This window comes from Manis pentadactyla, chromosome 5 (assembly GCF_030020395.1).
Source record: "Manis pentadactyla isolate mManPen7 chromosome 5, mManPen7.hap1, whole genome shotgun sequence".
NCBI classification, from domain to species: domain Eukaryota; kingdom Metazoa; phylum Chordata; class Mammalia; order Pholidota; family Manidae; genus Manis; species Manis pentadactyla.
This window is the reverse complement of record NC_080023.1, coordinates 49762607-49782476: the sequence shown is the minus strand read 5'-3', so window position 1 is coordinate 49782476 and position 19870 is coordinate 49762607. Positions and strand designations below refer to the sequence as shown.

The 19870-nt window shown below is 37.4% G+C and overlaps 1 long non-coding RNA gene across 1 annotated transcript in view; it reads left to right on the top strand.

Annotated features, from left to right (window-relative positions):
- The first annotated feature begins 1812 nt into the window (after positions 1-1812).
- The window catches only part of LOC130683787 (uncharacterized), a 103830-nt gene continuing 85772 nt past the window's right edge, over positions 1813-19870 (top strand). The window contains exons 1-2 of the long non-coding RNA XR_008997745.1: positions 1813-1888; positions 13619-13744. This is a non-coding gene — a long non-coding RNA (uncharacterized LOC130683787). The remainder of the gene's footprint in view (positions 1889-13618; positions 13745-19870) is intronic.

Genomic DNA, 19870 nt, shown 5'->3' with positions numbered 1-19870 from the left:
AGGGGTGCCTGTTGCAGTGTTAATTCCAGTGATCAGGAATGAGATGAAACCAGATTGGTGAGAGCTAAGATGAGCAAGTGAGAAAGGTTACGTCCCTGCGAGATGTGAAAAAGGCATGCCATTGAGCTGTCATTGTTTGTCTAGCCATATGTCTTTTGAGCATCTATAGAAGAGTATCTGTTGTACTTACTAGGTGCTTTTAAAATACTGCCTTTTATTATAATTATTTTACAGTCTTATCTACCCTATTAGGTTCTGAGTCATGAGCAGAAATAATGTCCTCTTTTGTTTGTGATTGTGGTCAGGAATGGGATATGGGGTGTTATTCTGTCACAGCACTTAGACTAATATTTTACACTTAGAAAATATCCAATAAACATTTGTTAATAAGTGAAAACACTAGATGCTGCTTAGTTTTTGAAAAGATAGTTGTTTTAAGAAACAACATGGATTGGATATTTTATAACTAGGGTGATTGTCCATGTGCAGTATGACTAATAGGTAATACTAAACTCCACTATTCTTTTTTTCTCAAGAACTTTACAGACTTTTTAGTTTCTTTGAAAAAGTTTTTGAGGCAGTGCAATATTTATCTTTTCTGTTTTCTTTATTAAAGTACCTCTAAATCAGTTAAGTACAAGTAGGGATTTTTCTTTTTTATGAGCCAAATGATATCCTACTGTCCTGCTTTTCTGCCTTCACCATTCTTTCCTACCACGTTGGAGAAAATCTGTTCTAGTAATCAAACAACTTAGCAAATATCTCAAATATCCTGACAATTACAGCAATTTTTCATTTTGTGTATATGAAAAATCTGGTGATAACTGGATACCCTAAACCGGCAACTTTGCTTTTTTAAGTATTGCATTTTATTTTGGTTTTTGTTTTTATAGGAGCTGCAACATTTTATAGACTACACATCTTAAAAGGTGAAATTCTGAATTAATTTGTCTGCAATTAAAATATTTCTTTTTCTATGGATTTTGTAAGCTAGCTCTTTGAAGCTAAGTCAAATTTAGTATCTTCTTAAATAAAGATCAGTGCATACTGTACATTCTTAACTCTGTTCCTAAGACATTGCCTCCTGTTTAAAAAGTATGGGAAGAAAACTACTGGAGACCATACTCTTGTTGAGCAAACATCTGTGGAGTGAGGGCACTATTTGGCTCTAAAACAGTTCTTCCTCAGGATTTTTGTATCCTATTAACATTGGAGATAATTCTCGTCTTTGGATAATATAAAGGCTTTCTGCGCTAATCGCAGAGAAGGGTCTATATGGCATTGTTTGGGTTCCCATCGTAAATTAAAGGGAAACTTTCACAATGTCTGGAGTCCTTGATGTTCTGCAAATAAAAGAGAAGGCTGTCCTTACACTGCCTGCCTCAGGAGCCCGCCTAGGGGGCACCAGCCTTGCCTCCCAAACGGAACAGGAGATCTACGAAGTAAAGTGGTAGATCTACATCATAAATCTGAAGAGTCTGAGAGGAGCCTCCGAGGGCCGCTCCTAGTCGCCGTGAAAACACGGCTGACGGCAGGGGCATATCCGCCGGGAACCCGGCCGGTCAAATGTGCTGGAACCTTCGCTCACAGGCTCGCGCAGCCTTCCCGGAGCACGGACTCCGCGTGCTTAGCGCCCCCAGTGCTGACCACCAGCCCCTCCGAGGCGCTGTGCTGACGTGCCGGCTGTCGCTCGGTGTCACACAGACGCCCTCTTGCTCTCCAGCTGCCGCCCCAGCAGTGGGTCGGCCCTGGAGGAAGCCTGGGGACACTGTGCGCGTGCGCGGCCCTATCTCCCGTGAGCACCCGAGTGAGGCCCGACCTAGTTTCTTCAGCGGAGATCCTGAGGAGAGAGGAGACTGAGAAGGCCGCGACCGAGGAGGACAATTAGGTGAATGGACTGTTCGGCTCCTGAATTTACAGCTTCTCAACCCGAGGTTCCAGACGAGTCTGAATGCAAGCAGGTGTTCTTTGGCCCTATTCAGCAGTTCCCCGAGGAACACGGAGCGCCCAGCTGCCACCGAGCAGCACAGGCCGCGGCGGGTAGGACAGCCACTGGCTGGTCTATGCTGGTGTCACGTGCTTCTCAAGGGAAGACCGGGGTGAGGTTAATGGAAGGGAAACAGTTGCTAAAACAAACACACGAAAACAAATGAAAACCCAGAAAGACCACTGGTTGACTACTCTGTGGCCATTACAATGCTATATACTTTACATTTATAAATATATCTTTGGAAATTAAATTTTCAATAGTTAAGTGTTATGTAAACATTTCAAACTATAAAGTGTATTAGTGACAAATGATTTCTCTAGCCCAGATCTCCCAGCTACATTTTTGTTTTCTGAGAGTTGAAACTTACTGTTTATGTACACTCTTATGGAAATATTCTATGTAAACGTTAAATATGATTGGTCGTTTTTCACATCAAAGTGTTTACCCTTTCCATAAGAATATGCCTCTCCAAAATACCCTTTTACATATCATATTTATTTTTGATATCTTTGCCTCAAAACTGAAGAGAAAGAAATGGGTTACTGTGATTTTCTTTCAGTCAGACTTCTTTCTGCTTGGGTTTGTAAGTTGGTTAACCCATGCAGGTTATGGGAGCAGAGGAAAGCGCGTGACCTTCGTCATGCTCTAAGGACGACGCTTGGAAAGCTAGCCCTGGGCCCATTAGTTGTGGGACTCAGGAAAAGTTGTCTGAGTGTTTGGAACTTCTGTTTGCATTTCTGTAACTTGATTGTACATTGTTATAGCCTACAGGGTAAAAGGATTATCTCTGGGTCAAGCATCCCAGGACATGAATCTTGGCAGGGAAAATTATATAAACTTTCTATGTCTTATATTCTTTATGTGTATTATAGGGATATTAGTACCTACCTTACAGATATATTGAAAAATAAATGAGAAAATACATATGCCCTGCTGGCCTATAGTGTCAAATACTCTGATAATTTTTATTCATTGTATTGATTAAATGAAAAAAATACCTGTAAAGGGCTTGGCACATAGGTAATAGTCAACAAAATTCCCTCTTTTTCTTGTGAATCAGTAATAAGTTGCTTTATAAATCAAACACTGTATAATTTTATATTGGGGATTGTGGGTAAAATTGCAGTATTGCCAGAATCTCTCACCTGGCCTTAGTGCATCTCCATATTAATAGGTGTTTCCATATCAATAGGTAATTACACAGGTGAACAAGGGCTTATTTAGACCAGAGAGATTGGGTGGGGTCCCTTTTTGCCGCTGGGCTGCGATGGACATGGGTGAGCAACAATGGAGACTGCTTGTAAGAAATAAACGGGTTTCTCCCACACTGTTTCTCCCTTTGACTGATTTCATTTTCAAAGTCCTTTTGCCCCAGGCTGGGAAGATATTTTCCCCCCAGAATTACAGAGATTAATAGAGTTATATTTAGTTTTTGTATATAAAATTAAACAACAGAAATAGGTTTCATAAAAAGCATAGAGTTGAACATTCCTTTTTTACTGATTGTTTCACGAGAAAGGTGGTTATGATGCCATTAGAATTGAAAGGTTATATAGACTTATCTGTGGCCATAAAATACTTGTCATGTTGCATATGCATGGGGAGGAATAGGGAACAGAGAATATTTCATTACATAGATTTCAAAGAGGAAGTATTAATCAACAAAGTGTGTAGAATGGTGACAAATGGATTATCTATCTTAGTTGCAGCAGTTAGAGGAAGGAGTGTTTTGCTTAGATGAAACCTTTGATAAACCACTGGGTGGGGAGAAGATTGCCAAAATTTGAGGTTTGTAAAATTCAGTAAGAGAAAAGGCTGTAAAATACTCTGCAATAGGATTTAGGGGAAGAAGAACAAGACTAGATTTTGAAATTTCTGTTGAAGAAAAGATAAGGAAAGTTTTTGGAAAAGCATTTGATTTTATGTGGTTTGTGTTTCTGTAGCATAACTTTTCTGTCTTCAGGAAAATCTTAGGCACAAAAATAATTTAGTGGAAATATAAGAAAACAAGCAAATTTCACCTGGGTCTATGCTGTATAAAAAGGACACATAGGAAAGAAGTCATGACATGGTTCTTATACTGAATTGTTTTAAAAAGCATAGAGATAGAGATGACCATGAGAGCCACCCCTAGCCTGACAGTCCCTTCAAATTTGGGGAAAAGGGTGGCTCTTAAAATCAATGTACTGGGACTTTACATTGTGATCTTGATTTTAATTAAGAGGCAGGAAGATCCCAGTTGGTATCTGGGTTATGGTGAGTGGGAAAAATATTTCTAAATGAATACAATATTATTTTTCTATCACTATCATAACAAATTATCACATATTTAGTGGTTTAGGACAATACAAATTCATTACTTTCTAGATCTGTAGGTCACAAGTCTGACAGGGATCCACTGGGTTAAAAACCAAGGGGTGGGCAGGGCTGTGGTTCTTTCTGAGGCTCTAGAGAAGAATCTTTTTCCTTGCCTTTTCCAGCTTCTGTAGGCCACCCACATTCTGTGGCTGGTGGTTCCCTTCTGACATCTTCAAAGCCAGCAATAATTGGTTAGAGTCCTTTTTGCATCTCAAATCTCAGACCCTCTTTTCATAGCCTTTTCTTCTATCATTAGAACTGGGAATAGTTGACTGCTTTTAAAGACTCATGTTGATTATGTTGGGCCCACTTGGGTAATTCTGGATGGTCTCCCATCTCAAGATCCTTAACCTTAGTCACCTCTGCAAAGTGTTTTTTTGCCATGTAAGCTAACATATTCACAGATTCCAGGGATGAGGACAGGGACATACAGAGTGATGGGGGGAGACAGTGGGGGATGAAAACAGGCCGCAGTAAGCTCTCTACCACATAACAAAAGCTGAAATAGAAGAGAATGAGTGTATTATATATTCAGTATTACTGATTAAAGAGAATTTTAGAATTTATTTTAATAATACTTTAAAACCTAAAGTATGAAAATAATAACGGTTGCTCTCTGTGATAATAGTTTGACAGTAAACCTTTTAGTCTGTTTTCCCAGCTACCAGGAAATACTACACTTTCCACTCCAGCAACTCTGCACCTTCACTGTGGAGAAACAGCAGAAATATTTTCTGTTCTTTTTTTTTTATGGTGGTAGTGGTGGTCATGGTGGTGGAGGTGTTTCTCTTTATAGAGCTGGCACTGAGGTGTATTCAGTTCAATGAATTAAAAGCTCGTTCACTATATCCCAGAGTGTCATAGTGGTACTTTGAGAAATAGTGATTAGGTGCCAAAATACTATTAATATTATACTACAACTAAGTTCTTGGTAAAATACACTTATATGAGCTTGCTTGCCTAAAGCATAATATTATTTTTTCCAGGAGAAAAATGTTCAGTTTCTTCACAACTGAATTTTAAACAAACATAAGCTTTTTGTCAGTTAAGAACAGCCTACATTTATAAGCTCTGTTTGTGCATGTAAAGATATACATGAACATAAGAGGAGGTAGTATAGCATAATGGGAATAATTTTTGATAGGGAAACTACTTCCCTGAGTTCAAGTTCTATTACTAAATGTCTGTGGGAAGGAATTGGATCAGATGATCCCCAGGCCCTTCTAGTTGGGGCATTCTATGCTTCTATTTCTCTACTAGCAGAAATCACAAGTAGCTTTTGACTCTATTCTGTAGTGAAAATCTTAGCTTCATGAAGAGCTGCTATTGCAAACTGGTCAGTTTTTAAGATACTAGTGAGGCTGCAGCTTCTCAATAGATCACCTATCTTCTGTCTCCTTACATTTACAAAGCACCACCATCTTCATACCATGATTGTGGGTGACTAGGATGTTTAAACACATTATAGCGAAGTGGATGAATCTGGAATGTATTTTTTCTTAAATTGGAACTTAAGCCCTTGATAGCATTGGAAAATATGAGTAATAATGCTTGAATAATTAAAACTGAAAGAAGGGGTTGAACTCTCATATCATTCAATGAATACTTTTTGAACATTCCCTGTGTGTCAAGCACACTGTTTTAGGTAGACAGTAAATAGGTACCTCTGACCTTGTGGATATGTACATACTAGTGAAGTGGGAAACTAAAAAAAACATAAAAATAAGTGAAGTATATAGTATAGTATATAAGAAGGTGGTAAGGTCTAGAAGATGACAACATAGAATACCAGGATAAGGGGGATAGGATTTGGGGTGAGGGTCACAATTTAAAATATGGGATCAGATTAGTCTTCATAGGAAAGGTGAATTTTGAGCAAAGACTTGAAGGAAGTAGCATGTGGATATCTGGAAGAAAATTGTTCCAGGCAGAAGGAATAGCCAGTGCAAGGGCCTAAGATGGGAGTATGTCTAGTATTCTCATGAAAGAACTTGGAAGCTGGTATATCTGAAATGGAGTGAGTAAACTGGAGAATAATAGGGAATGTGATCGTAATGTTGTCTTGGTCATATAATGTCTGGGTTTATTGGCTGTTTGGTTTTTACTCCAAATGAAATGATAATCATTCAATTTTCCTGAGCTGAGGGAAAATAAGATCTGGTGTAATTATGTTTACTTTGCCTATTATGTTGAGAATAGACTGTTGGGGGCAAAGGATGAAACACAGAAAGCAGTTAGGAAACTGTTACAATAATCCACATAAAAGGTGATAGGGACTTAGACCAGCATGGTAACAGTGGAGGTGGTGAAAAGTGGTCAGATTCTTGGTACATTTTGAAGATAAAGTTAGTAGGGTTTTCTGACTGATGTGCTATTGTGTAAAAGAGAAAGAGAGAAATAAAGGATGACTCTGATTTTTGGCCTAAGGAACTCAAAGGATGGAGATCAGAAAGACTGAAGTTCAGTTGTGGAAAAGTCAAGTTTAAGATGTCAAGTAACTAGTAAGAAATAGGAGTTGGAGTTCATACTTAATCTCTGGTCTTGAGATACAAATTTTGAAATCATCGGCAAACAGAGAATATATAAAGACACAAGACTTGACATACATCACCAAAGGAATAAAGGTTACAGAGGAAGACCAAGGACTGAATCCTGGAGCACTCCAACATTAATAGGTTGGGAAAATGAGAAAAGAAGAATAAGAAAGACCAAAAGGGAGCAATCAGTGATATCACAGGAAAGCCAAAGGAGTATGATGTCCTGGAAATTAGAAGGAAGAAAGTGTATCAAATTTATTTGGCAGATCATCTAACATCAATGGGCGAGGAATGTAGAAGTGGTAGGTAATTTTGATAAGAACAATTTAGAGAAGGGGTTATATGGGTAAAATTGCAATATTTCTAACATCTCTCACCTACTCTTAGCCATGTCCATATCAATAGGTGTTTCCAAGGGGTGGAGAGTAGTAGTCTATCTCCATATCAATAGGTGATTACAAGGGGGGTAGAGAGCAAGCACACACCTGGACCAGAGGAGTTTTGGTGGGGTCTTGGGAGCCTGGTCATGAGAGACTCAGGTGAGCAGGAGTAGATGATTGCTTATAAGCAATAAATGAGTTTCTCCCACTTTATTTGCCCTTAGACTGATTTTGGCTTCAAAGGTTTATTTGCCCTGGGCTGGGAACATGTTTTTCACCCGGAGTTACAGCTTAGGTAGTTTAAGAGAGAATGGGAGGAGTAGAATCAGACCATGAATACTGACAGCATTTTCAGAGAATTTTGATGAAGGGTAGTAGTGAAACAGTGGTTGAAATGGTGTGAAGGTATTTTTTTTTGGAAGGGGAAAAATAATAGCATGTCTGTGTGTAGATGAGAAGGATCCAACTGAAAGGAGAAATACAAATTTAGAGAGAGAGGGGAGAATTGCTCAAGTGGTGTGTTTTGGGTAGGTGAGAAGTATGTGAACTAGTATACAAGTGGGAGATAAATTTAAATTAGAGGACAGTAGAGTAGATCTGGAACAGTGCAGAGCAATAGAAAGAGAACATGAGCTGTATATGTAGTTGACTTTCTTCTAGTAACCACACACATAAAAGTAAAAATAAAGAGGTGAATTAATTTTATATTTATTTATCCAATAATATGTACTGAAAATATTGTCCAATATACTCTAGGTATTATCACTTCAACATGTAATAATGTAATTATTAATGAACAATTTTAACATTTTTTATTTTGGTTTAGATCTTCAAAATCATGTGTATACTTCATATATATGAAACATCTTAATTTGGTCACTAAATTTTCATCAGAAATACTTGATTGGTATTTAGATTTCAAAAAGTACTGTTCAAAAAGTAAATTTATATACACAAGTGTTCTAAACATATTTAAAATTTGCCAGTAGCTGAATTTAGTATTTAACTTTAAATTTAAATTTATACTAAGTAAAATTAAGTAAGACTAAGCATTTGGTTTCTCAGTCATTCTAGCCACAGTCCAGTGCTCAATGGCCATATGTGGCTAGTGGCTCTAATGTTAGACAAGTAGCTCTGTAGTCTCAGGCAGGATGACAAGAGGTTGTTGAAACAGATGCTGGCAGGCAGGTAGATGCGGTGGGGCAGTTCTCGGAAATTCTCTGGAGTGTCCCAATTTTCTTAGTAAGGAAGGGAGCAGTATCATAAGCTTAGGGAGCATGTAATAGTCTGGACCACATCAGGAACTGACTAACTTGACTGCATCAAGAGCCTTACTAATGTCAAGGAAGGGTTAAGAAAACCATAAGGGAGACACACCAGCAGAAAGCTGTTTCATTTCTAGGCCTAAAGGGTAAAGAGAAACATTGGTGAGAGGAGAAAGGTGTAGATTTGAAAGGATTCAGTGACTGGCAGAACTGCAGTCCACAGCAGTCAGGGAGTAGGAAGGAACTGCCTGACCTCCTTCTTCTGCCCTTTGGTATCCTGCCGAAGACTTCCATTGGCAAACCCCTTGACTCTGGGAAGCCAGGCAGCAGGTTCCCTAGATGATGCATTTATACAGGTCAATTCCCACAGGACAGAGAAGGATCTTAGGGATGGGAGCAAATGGAGACACTGGCAATTTTGCACAGTAAGTCTAGGTTTGAGGAGAGAGAAATTCTGAGATAGTCATATATGAAAATGAGAAAGTAAATGAATTAGGAAAAGATAAAGACTATACCAGGGTTTCATTAATTTTTTTCCCTTCTTTCAACAAATGTATATTAAGCACCTACTGCATGCAGTATGCACCTTGAGGTTGAAGATGAAGCTCCTTATTTTACCAGTGGGGGATGCAGACAACAAGTGAACAAATAAAAAATGCCCTTAAATAGAAGTAGTTTCTACTCAGACAGTTATAGTATTTGGAATGGGATAAAGGGTACATTAGGACTACACCATAGTGGTCAGAAAGGATATTTTTTAGGAATTTCTATTTGCACTTGCATTTGAATGATGTGAAGGAAGCAGCCATGGGACACTCTGGGGAAGAATATTTTTGGCACACTATGTGCAAAGTCCCTGAGACAGAAAAGCTTTGATGTTTTGCTGAGAAAGAAATAAGAATAGTGTGGCTACATGGTACTGAAATAGGAAGCACCAAGTAAGATTGGAGTGGTAAGAAGGCATGTGAAGATGCTTTTTGTTGTTAATGTGAAACCTTGGAAGGTTTTATCAGAGAACTAATATGATCTGATTTATTTTCCAGAAAGATTAGCAGCTGTACAGAGAATGGACAAAACAGGGCAAAATTGGAAGCAGAAACACCAGAGAGAGAGGCTGTTGTAGAAGTCCAGATGAGGGCGGTTTGGATGAGGGTGGTAGCATCTGTGATGCTTAGTCACTGTTAAATGTGAAATATATTTTTGAGTAGAGTTGATAGGACTTTCTGGCTTTGCTTCATACCCTCCTTTCCTCTCTACCTTCTTCCTTTCTTTAACAAATTATGAATGTCAGGGTACTAGTACAGGGGATCCTAAGATAATTAAAATAAATTTCCTGAGCATTAGAAAGATCAAGGCAGTGGTGGGAAGGGGGTGGGTAGAAGGGATTGAGAGAGTAAGAGAAGACTTATAAGTGAGGATGTGTGCCCTATGGTAAATGTATTTGTGATAAGTGCACTATATAAGGGAGAATGATTAGGAGGGAGCGATCTGGAAACTCTTCATAGAAAAGGTAATGCTTGAGCTGAATTTTGAAAGATGAGCAGGTGTTTGTTTGCTACGCAAACAAAGATGCAAAGAATAGTAGTCCTGCCAGAAAAAGTAGTGTATGCAAAGGCAAGACAGCATGAAATATCCTGGCATTTTTGTGGAACTGCAAGTCATGCAGTTTTGTATGGCTTGAGTTTGAGAAGAGGGGGTGGATGAGTGGGTAGAAGGAAATGAGAAACTAGATAAAAAATGTAAATGAAAAGGTAGGCTGGGCTTGGACACTGAATGTCTTGTATGTGCTGATAAGGAGTTTGGGCTTGTCACTTAGGCAAATGAGAATATTTAAAAGGATATATAAATAAGGAAGCTTTTGATTAGGTTTGATTTTTAGAGATGGCATAATATTCTCAGCATGGAGAATGGATTAGTAAGAGGGCAAGACAAGAGATAAAAAGGAGATTTAAAAAAAATTAGTAACTTGATTTTTCAGAATCAGTTGTCATTTAGTAATTGATTGAAACAATTCACAAGAACTCATTTATTACTGTTTTCCTCCACATATTCATATAATTCAAATCAAAATCAAAGGACCATATTTATCTGTCTATGTGTGGTATGTGTATATGGAAAATGTCCAATTTCTTTCATAATTTTTGAGAAGTTTGTGAAGCTCCATGTTGGATCCTGGCAGCCAGATGAGCTCTAAGGTCCCTTTGACATTCGGTGTGATTATGACTAGTACCAACACATAGCTCTTTCTCCCTTCACTGATGGTAGACAGAGGTCCAGTTAAGAGAGCATCTATGCTGATAGTATCAGCTACACTCTTCATAGGTTAGTCCTCAGTGAGTCAAATGTACTTAGAAGTTGCAGCAACGAAACTCTGCTCACAGTTGGCAGGGTTTAAGTATGAGTCATATGAATAACACAGAGATATGTGTATTATCGAATAGTGCCATCATTAAAATGAGAGGGAAAATTGATTCAAGGTCAGTGTATTCTTTGGAAGGCCAATGGCATAGTGCTGTTACTGAACTACACTCTCTGACATTTATATAAAATTGTCTAGTTTGTAAATTACCTTTATAAGTAATCAGTAAACTCCATTATTAAGCAAAACATCCACAAAGTAGTCACTTTCATCATATGTGTTTCCATGACACTGGATTCTTTACACTTGGTGAATATTAACTGACAGGACAAGATTAATGCAAACAATTTGGTCCTAGAACACGGGCAATTTGTGAGCATTTAAACCACAATGATTAATGCTGGATGAGGCATATGTGAAAAGTGGAATACAGAAGAATATCTGAGCACCTGCTTTGTTTTAAGTTCAACTGGGCAGACCTCAGGAAAGCCAGGAAAAAATGTTGATGGAATTCTGAGCTGCACATTCCTAAACCACAAGGCACAGCTCTAGATAACTCAGAGGCAGTGCAACTGGAAAACTGGCCAATGTATATCAAGATTGGATCAGCTTTATTGGCAGAAAGAACCAACCTTGAGTTCAGAAGGCAGCTTTCCTAGGCATGGTTGAGACATTCACTAAAATAGAATCAATTTTACTTGTTCCTGTTTAGGATGGAAAAACTGTTAGTTAAACATTATCATCATCCATCTATCTCCTAGACAAAGATTTTGCTACTTTAAAGAGCCGGGACAAATGCCATCATTTCCATGAAGACTAATCTACTCTAATACGAAGAAATAATTTCTCCTTTCTCAAAACAGGCACTTCTAAAGGTTAAGTGAATAAAAGAGTGTCATCTTGAAAAAGATAAACAGACATATCTGCTTAGATATCTTTTACTTTATATTCATACATGTATATGGCACTTAAATCTGAAGATGGACTTACCGAATTTGAAATATGTTAAACCATTTCTTCATCTCTTTCTGGTTCCATTTCAGTTTAGTTTCTCCTGTTACATTTTCTCCATTTTCCTAAGCACTGTCACCAGACAGTTATCATATTCAGATGCTTTAGTGAAGATATTTATTTCCATTTGCATTCTCTGGTCAATTTCAAGATGGGTGTCTGCTTTGCTGTGATTAGTATGGAAAGGAAGCAGCTGTGAGTAGGGAAGTGCTGGCAATGAGGATTTTTGCTTTTTATTTTTTTGCTGTCGGTAGAAATTGTCTAAATAACAGGTGTCTATCATCATAAATGTAAGAACATGTTATTTTTATCACTTTGAGGGCCAGATCCAGCCTCTAGGTACTCATCTGAACTCAGAGACAAGTCAACTGTACTCAGTCCTTGAGAGTAAATTTCACCTATGTATTTTGTGTTTCCCCCTTCAATTGCTTCCATATGTAAAAATTCCACTCTTTAAGCTTTTCTACAAACCTTTGCCACAAATCTCATGAATATAAACATACCATTCACTGTCTTTGACATAATACAAAACTTCCCTTCAAAATGAAAGCAGACTATTGGCATTTAACACCTACAATTATAAGTAGCAGATGAGGGTAATTTCTGACATTCTGAAAAACATAACCCTCTGTCACTATTCTCTCCCCAGCTCTAAAAATGCCCAGTTCTGGGTTGAGACAATTTCCCATTCCAACGATACATTTGAAGTATTTTTATGCTGGTGACAACACACCATTAGCAATATGCAAGATATGAAAACCCACTCTTATTAATTATTTTAATATAAAGTGACTGATTATGTGGACTGGGAAATCCTAGCAATGAATGCACATTAAAGCACAGAACTGAACCCCATGCACGACCTCGCTCTGCACATTCAGAGTTCAGATGGCATAGCAAATTACTCTCCTTCCAATCATTTAGGTCATCAGCACCTACTCGCTGTGAGTACATAGTTTTTTAATTTAGCAATGCAGCTTCTGTACCTAAAACAGCATGAGCCAAGCAAAATATGACTGTAAGAGAAACACAATGTGCTGATTGCTGTAGTCCCTTTGATATGTCTTGCTGAACCATGATAGAGAAGGGGAAGGAATATGACTGCTAGTTGTCATTGGGCAAGTATGCAGATGGATTCCAAAAGCGGTATGATCCCCACCTTATTGAAAGTAGAATGATAGACATATATTCTACAATCTCCGTTAGCTAGTTCCAGGAGAAATATGATTTTCATTTGGATTTTAAATTACTAGTTGCCAATAGCATGTTATATTCATCTGTACATAACCACCGTTTATTCTTAGTAGAGCTCACAGTAAGCATTCAAAAGCTGTTTTACTTGATTTGAAAGCATTTTCTAAAACTTAGCTCTCTAGTTTATTGTATATCTCCTACTTTTAGTAGTTATTAAGAGCAGGAATGGTCTTTTGTATGATCTGTAAGTCTTACCGACATGATTTGCACATAGTAGGCTCTTAACACTTTTGAATTGAATTTTACTCTCTTAAAGGAATTTTTTATTTCCAGTAGGATTAATTTAACATGCATCTGATTTTTATTTTTTACTTTTTTCACAAATAGGTAATTTATACTGCTTGACTGGGATTTAAATATGATTCCTGTCTATCCAACACCCAACCCCCCCATATAAAACAAGTTCTGTTTGCTCTACCAAAACTAGAGCCTGAATTTTTCCCTTTCTTCACCCTGATTACTAGGACCCTGGTCCGAGCCACCAGGACACTCTCCTTGAGGACTGCAGTAGCCCCCCACTGGCCCACTTCTGCACTCCTGACCCACTGCATGTATTCCTCACACAGTAATGGAATCATCGTAAAAACAAGGTAATTTCACTCTCAGCTTCACAGTCTGCGTAGCATCCTCTGTACCTCAGAATCAAACCTGAGTTCTTTACCAAGCCTGAAGGCACTGCATCAGTTTCTCCTTGATCGTCATTCCTCTTGCCTCCCGCCACTGTAGGGCGTCTGCAGAAGTTTTCTTTCAAATTCTTCCGATCTTCTAAGCTTGTTCTTCCTTTAGGGCTTAGAAATCTGCTTTCTTGTGACTGGAATGCTCTTCTTTCACATGTTTGCAGGCTAGATCCTTGGTGAAATTTAGGTCTTACTTAGCTCAAAGATTACCTCATCGAAATGGCTTTTACTGCCTTCCTATCTGGTATGTCAGCACATCCTTCATTCACTGTCCTGTCAGTGTTTTCTTTTCTTCATAGCACCCATCCTCACGTGACAGTCACTATTTTGCTTGTTCATTGTCTTTCTCCTTCAACTAGAGTTTAAATTCCACGAAAGCAAAGACTTCGTTGGTTTTATTTATACTGGCATATAGAAATGTTATAAAAAATTGTTGAATAAATGAATTCATGAATAATCATAGAGGACATATTTTGACTCTAAGGGTCTAAGAAAATATAATGAAAGCATGCTATTTGTGATGATATGCTTTAAAAAGACCCACCTATTCAAGATCCGGAAACTAGAAGACTTGTTACTTGTTCTCTTTTGTTGTGTTGAGAACCATCCTATTGATCAAAACTTCCAAAATATAGTTCTGAAGACTTTTATGTATTCTGAGATATATAAAAGGTTTGAGAGATTTGGCTTTGAGTTTCAATATTTACAGTCCTATTTTCTAGTCTAGAAAGGATTGAGTGAGACCAACTGCTTTCTAGTTTGGTTCAATGTTTTAGAGTATTTTGATTAGTAGCCTGCTTTTCAACCTGGAAAATATATGAATTATACACCCCCCCACACACACATATACACACATAATACTTATGAATATTCAATATATTTGTATATTTTGAAAATATATGAATATACATATTTTCTTTGCTCATGACACTTAGCATAGGATTATTAGATAATTGGTACAGACTACAGAGTACAAACTGAATTTAAGTTGTCATTATTAACTTTAAGAACTGGTCAGAAACAAATAGATTGAAATTCAGCAAGAAAAAGTACAGAGCCATATGTTTGGGATTAAATGCATTTAAAAAGAAACTCAATTACCTATAGTGATTTGAAAATATTGTATGTTATGTTTATGTTTTATGGTAGATAGTTATGGGAATAATGTGGTTTTGGTTTATTTTTTACAGAAGAAGAAAATATATGGCCTTCCTTACTATGAACATGTCCCCAGTCCCAATATATCTCTACACTACATACTATACTGTCTGAAACTGCACTACTGCAGAGCCATTACATGGGTTTATGTCTTATTATCTCAAGCTCTCTTTTGAAAATGCAGCTACTTTCCTTTTCCAAAGTAGTTCATCAGTGCTCTGGGATCCTGATCTCTAATTTTGAGGATGGTAGAAAGAGAAGCAGAGAGCCAGATGGTATAAGAATATGGGACAGGGCCAGGATGGCAGGCCACATGTGACAGTACTGAGTGCTTACTGCCTGGAGGGGTGGGCATCAGTGGGGATAAACAGGTGTGGAAAAGATTGCTTATCAGCTGCTGAAGCCAAATTCACTTACCTTGCAATTCTGCCTCAGGCAGGCCCTGTCATTACACTGCTTTTGGTGCTAAGCCCTGATCTGTAGCGACTGACTAATGCTGAATACCTTATGGTTCTTACATTTCATGGTCCTACTCATGTGACCCACTATCATGTTCCTTTTCTTACTTGTAGTCCCACACTAGTGACCATTGTCATCTTATCTATAATTCCCGATCCTTTTCCTCCTTACTCGTACATCTGGTCCTATCCCATCTTGTAATTGGGCAGCCTTTTTATCTGAGGACCAGAGTTTCTTTTCTTTCATATTTTTTTTAAATGAAAAGACCTGAATATATGATTCTGTCTGTATAAGCTCTGCTTATAATAAATTGAACTGCCAACTTGCATGAAACTTACATCCGTATAAGAACTTAAAGATCAGAGTTTTAAAGTAGGCAGTAATATATTCAGCCAGGTTTTGAGTAGTTTGAACTGTGATCAGAGACAAAGGAGATTATGGGAAAAACAATGCATGCAGGAATAAACAGCGACAAACAGCAGACAGAGCATGTAAGGTATATGATAAGAGAAGTCCAAGCAGGTGGCAAGGGAAGAAAGGGCAAGAGACCTTGCTCACCTTCTTCCATCTCCTATTAAAAAGCAAAAAGCAAAAAACAAAAAACAAAATTATGAATATTAAAGATGAGAGAGATAAAAAGTAAATCTTACTTAAGAAAGAGTGAATTTGATATATAAAAGTAGACTCTTCCCTAACCTCATTACCTCCGTTCTACCAACTCGATGTTATTTATTTATACCAAATTAATCTCCCTAAGTCACAGCATGATTGTGTCTCTCACTTGCTTAAAGCAGACACACACAAGCACACACACACACAAGCACACACACACACACACACACACACACACACACACACGCATGTGCACATCAGCATTTCACTGAATAACCTCCTTCCCTGGTTTTCACTGTCCTTTACTTTGTAACTCCTTTGGGTGGTACTGATTTTACCAGCAAAGCCTCTGTACTTGTTCTTCCCAGGTCATTATCAGACTGTGAAACATGTAGAAACTCCTTAACATTCATCATTTCATGGCCAGTGGGAAGCCCAGTATCTGGCCCACTGAAGAATAAGAATAGTGCTCAACCCTTTACTGCTTCTGAGTTTTTGCTTATTGTATGCTTAGTTTGTAATGCTTTCTTCCACTTATCTGTAATACCATAATTATACCAACATTTCCAGATCCATTTCTGTTATTTTTCATGACTTTACCCAAATGCATGTGACTTTTTCTTTTAATCATTTCTGTATCATGTAAAAAATATTTTTCAGTATCTACCTCCATATTCAATCTTATGTTATAGTATTCTATATTATTGTTTTCTGTATATTGTCTTTCTGCCTGGAAGAAGCTTTTGAAAAGGAAACTCTTTTTCTTACTTTTGGCATTTAATATGTTTCTTTGTACAGAAAAATGTGCTCAGTATTTCTTATAAGGAACAAATGAATTGGCCAATAAACAAATAGGGAGAAGAGTCTCTCAGTTTAGATTAATTATTGTGTTCTGAACCCACTCTGTGTTTAAAACAATATATTTGTTTATCAACTAGTAATTCATGTTTCTAAAGAGATAAATATGTTTATGAGAACTCTGCTATTTATTTGCACAGAATTAAGAATTTAGGAAGATTATCATATCTTCCAAAATAAAAGAACCTGTGATTCATCTCTTAGCTGTTTTCCTAGGATAAAATATCCCTCCTATTAAAGATGAAACAATGTAAAACTCACTCTTGTTTTGAGACAGAAAGTTAACTAAAATAAGACTTGAAAGATGCTGCTCAGTTGAACCCATACAAAAATATATTTCCTACTGTTAAATAAATTTGTGTAATTCAGCAAAAAGATCTAGAACTTCTAACAATTATAGTATAGGAGCAACAATATGCATACTGTCAAAAAATAGTATGCTAACACCAGGCAGAGACAGAGCGCTCTTCTGGATCACTGATAGACTTGTTCTGTAAAGAGGCACAACTGATTTGTGCTGCCATCTTGTCGGGGCAAGACAGTAGTCCTCCTCCTCAGCATGTGTTTTGTTTTCCTTCACAGTAGTGTTTCTATATACTACTGCTTCCCAATGATTCTCAGTCTGTGAAACATCTGTGACCTTGCCAGTACTGGTAGAGAGATGGGATTCAGATAAAGAAAACCCGAGGAAGAAAGGAGATGGCAACTAGCAGCTGCAAAGCTTGGCAAGAACACACACATATATTCACATACGTAGGGTGTCCTCCCTTCTCACTCCACAGGGTTATCACCACTTCCATTGTTTACATTCCACCCTCTACCTTCTTGCTTAAAAAATTTAAAAAGACAGAGTTGTAAGGAGATCCAGAATGTAAATAAGGCAAGAGTCAATATATTTCATGGGAGACAAATAGTCTTTGACAATACTAATCATATATATAATAAAAAACTGAACAATCTCCTAACTTAGAACAAAAACAACATAGTACTTGCTATTATTATTAATTATAAAACTTTAAAGTCATTAACTTATCTATAATTTTGTAACATCTTTTTATGTTGACAGATAGTAACTATACTAGTTGGGTTGACCATGTAATAATATAGATAACTGTTAAATCACTATGTTTGTTGTATATACTTAAAGCCAATATAATATTGTATACCAACTATACTTCGCTAAAAAATTTAACTTGTAAGAGCTGTAAGTAGTGGATTTGGAAAATAAAAAAGATGGAAAGTATTTTCAAAATGAAAAAAAAATCCAACAAAGAGCAGATAGAAAAACAAAACAAAACCAAAAATAAAAATTCTAAAGTATCAGACTGGTAATTCAGGAAGGTTTTCTTCTTAAAATTCTGACTTTTGGCAGTACTTATTAATGACTTTTATGAACATAGCTATTTTATATCTGGACATCTTTCCTACTTTTTTGAAAATAAAAACTTTGTGATTGAAGAATGGAATCCTGCAAAGCATGTTTAAGTTCTTTAGAAGAAAATGGCATGTGAGCTTAATGTGCCACTACATTTTCAAAACATACTAATTATGTTTCTCCCGAAGTAATTTTGTTGTATGAAGCTGCTGGATATACTCTGTGTCAGAGCATGGTTATAATATAGTTCTCATACATTTTCTCATTCAGCACTAGGTATATAGACATTGAATTATTGATGATAAAATAAATTTTCTCATTATACCTATGAATTGGAGAGCCTTTCAATATGCAAATATTTGGGTGCCCCTCTTTGACCATATAGAATTCTTTTAATACATGCTCACTACTGGCTCAAAGTTTCAAGCTGCAGAAAGCATTTGACTTAGATACTCCTCATTTACCATATCAATTTATGTTCTTTCTCTTACAGAGTCTCTTTTCAACAGTTTCAGAAAGATGAAGTGGTTTGTACCAGGTTACAAGTTGTTTTGTTTTCAGAGCTGAGTCTACCCTGTATGTCTATTAACTTCTAACCCAGGGCTTTTTTGAACCCATCATTGCTTCCTAGTTTGTAAAAGAGGACATATAATATTCTCTGGTAAAAGTCTGTAACTATTAAAAATTTTTCTAGAAAAATTTCTGTTTCTTAAAATTAAACTTTGCCAGTAAAATCTGAAGCTCTTTCTCATCTGTTGCCAACATTTATTTTCTTGGCAAGAGCTGTATTTTCATAAAAAGTGGAGATTTTGTTCTATTCGAACTATGTAAAATAGTCTCTAAACTGTAAAGAATTAAGCCAGGCTGATGGTACTTCAGAGATTGGGGCAAGTGAGGCAAATAAGGTTAATGGCAAGACAACACACACAGAGTACGTCTTTGGAAACCATTTCTTGTGGGGAACCCATGGAGACCAGAACCTTCAAGGACAGCAACCATATCTGTCAATGCCAGAAGTTTGACTTGAGGGCTTGGGTTCGTTAAATCATGGCACGCATGATCAAGGGCTGGGAAGCCATAACATCAGCAAGTGGCAAACACTGGTTTTCAGACCTATTCCACCAACATGGAGGGGGAGCACCAGACCTTCCCTTGGGTCATTAGGGAAGAAGAGTTTCAAGTTCCTGTAACACCTTTTCTGGACCAATGAGTGAACCAGTAGCCTGGTAGACCATCTCCACATTCTGCTATGAGTGATTAGCTTAAGCACTCAACTGTAGCCATTTTCCATGGGGTTCTGGGAGCCCTGCCTGAAGGTGAACAGGTAACTTAATCCTTACCCCACATGCCAAGTGAGAAAAACAGAAAAGAATGTCTGAGGTTACTGAGCTAGGTCTCACTGAAATGCAGCCTTATTTAGGTAAAGCAAAAAGTCTGGAGATAGAAAAAGTCAAATGGTCATCCTCCACTTTAGTGTTCATAGTGACTGTCTTACCAGTGGGTTTCAGCCTTGGACAAGTTCACTGTGGATTCAGTGAGACCAAAAAATGACAATGGAACATTCTTGGGCTGAAAGG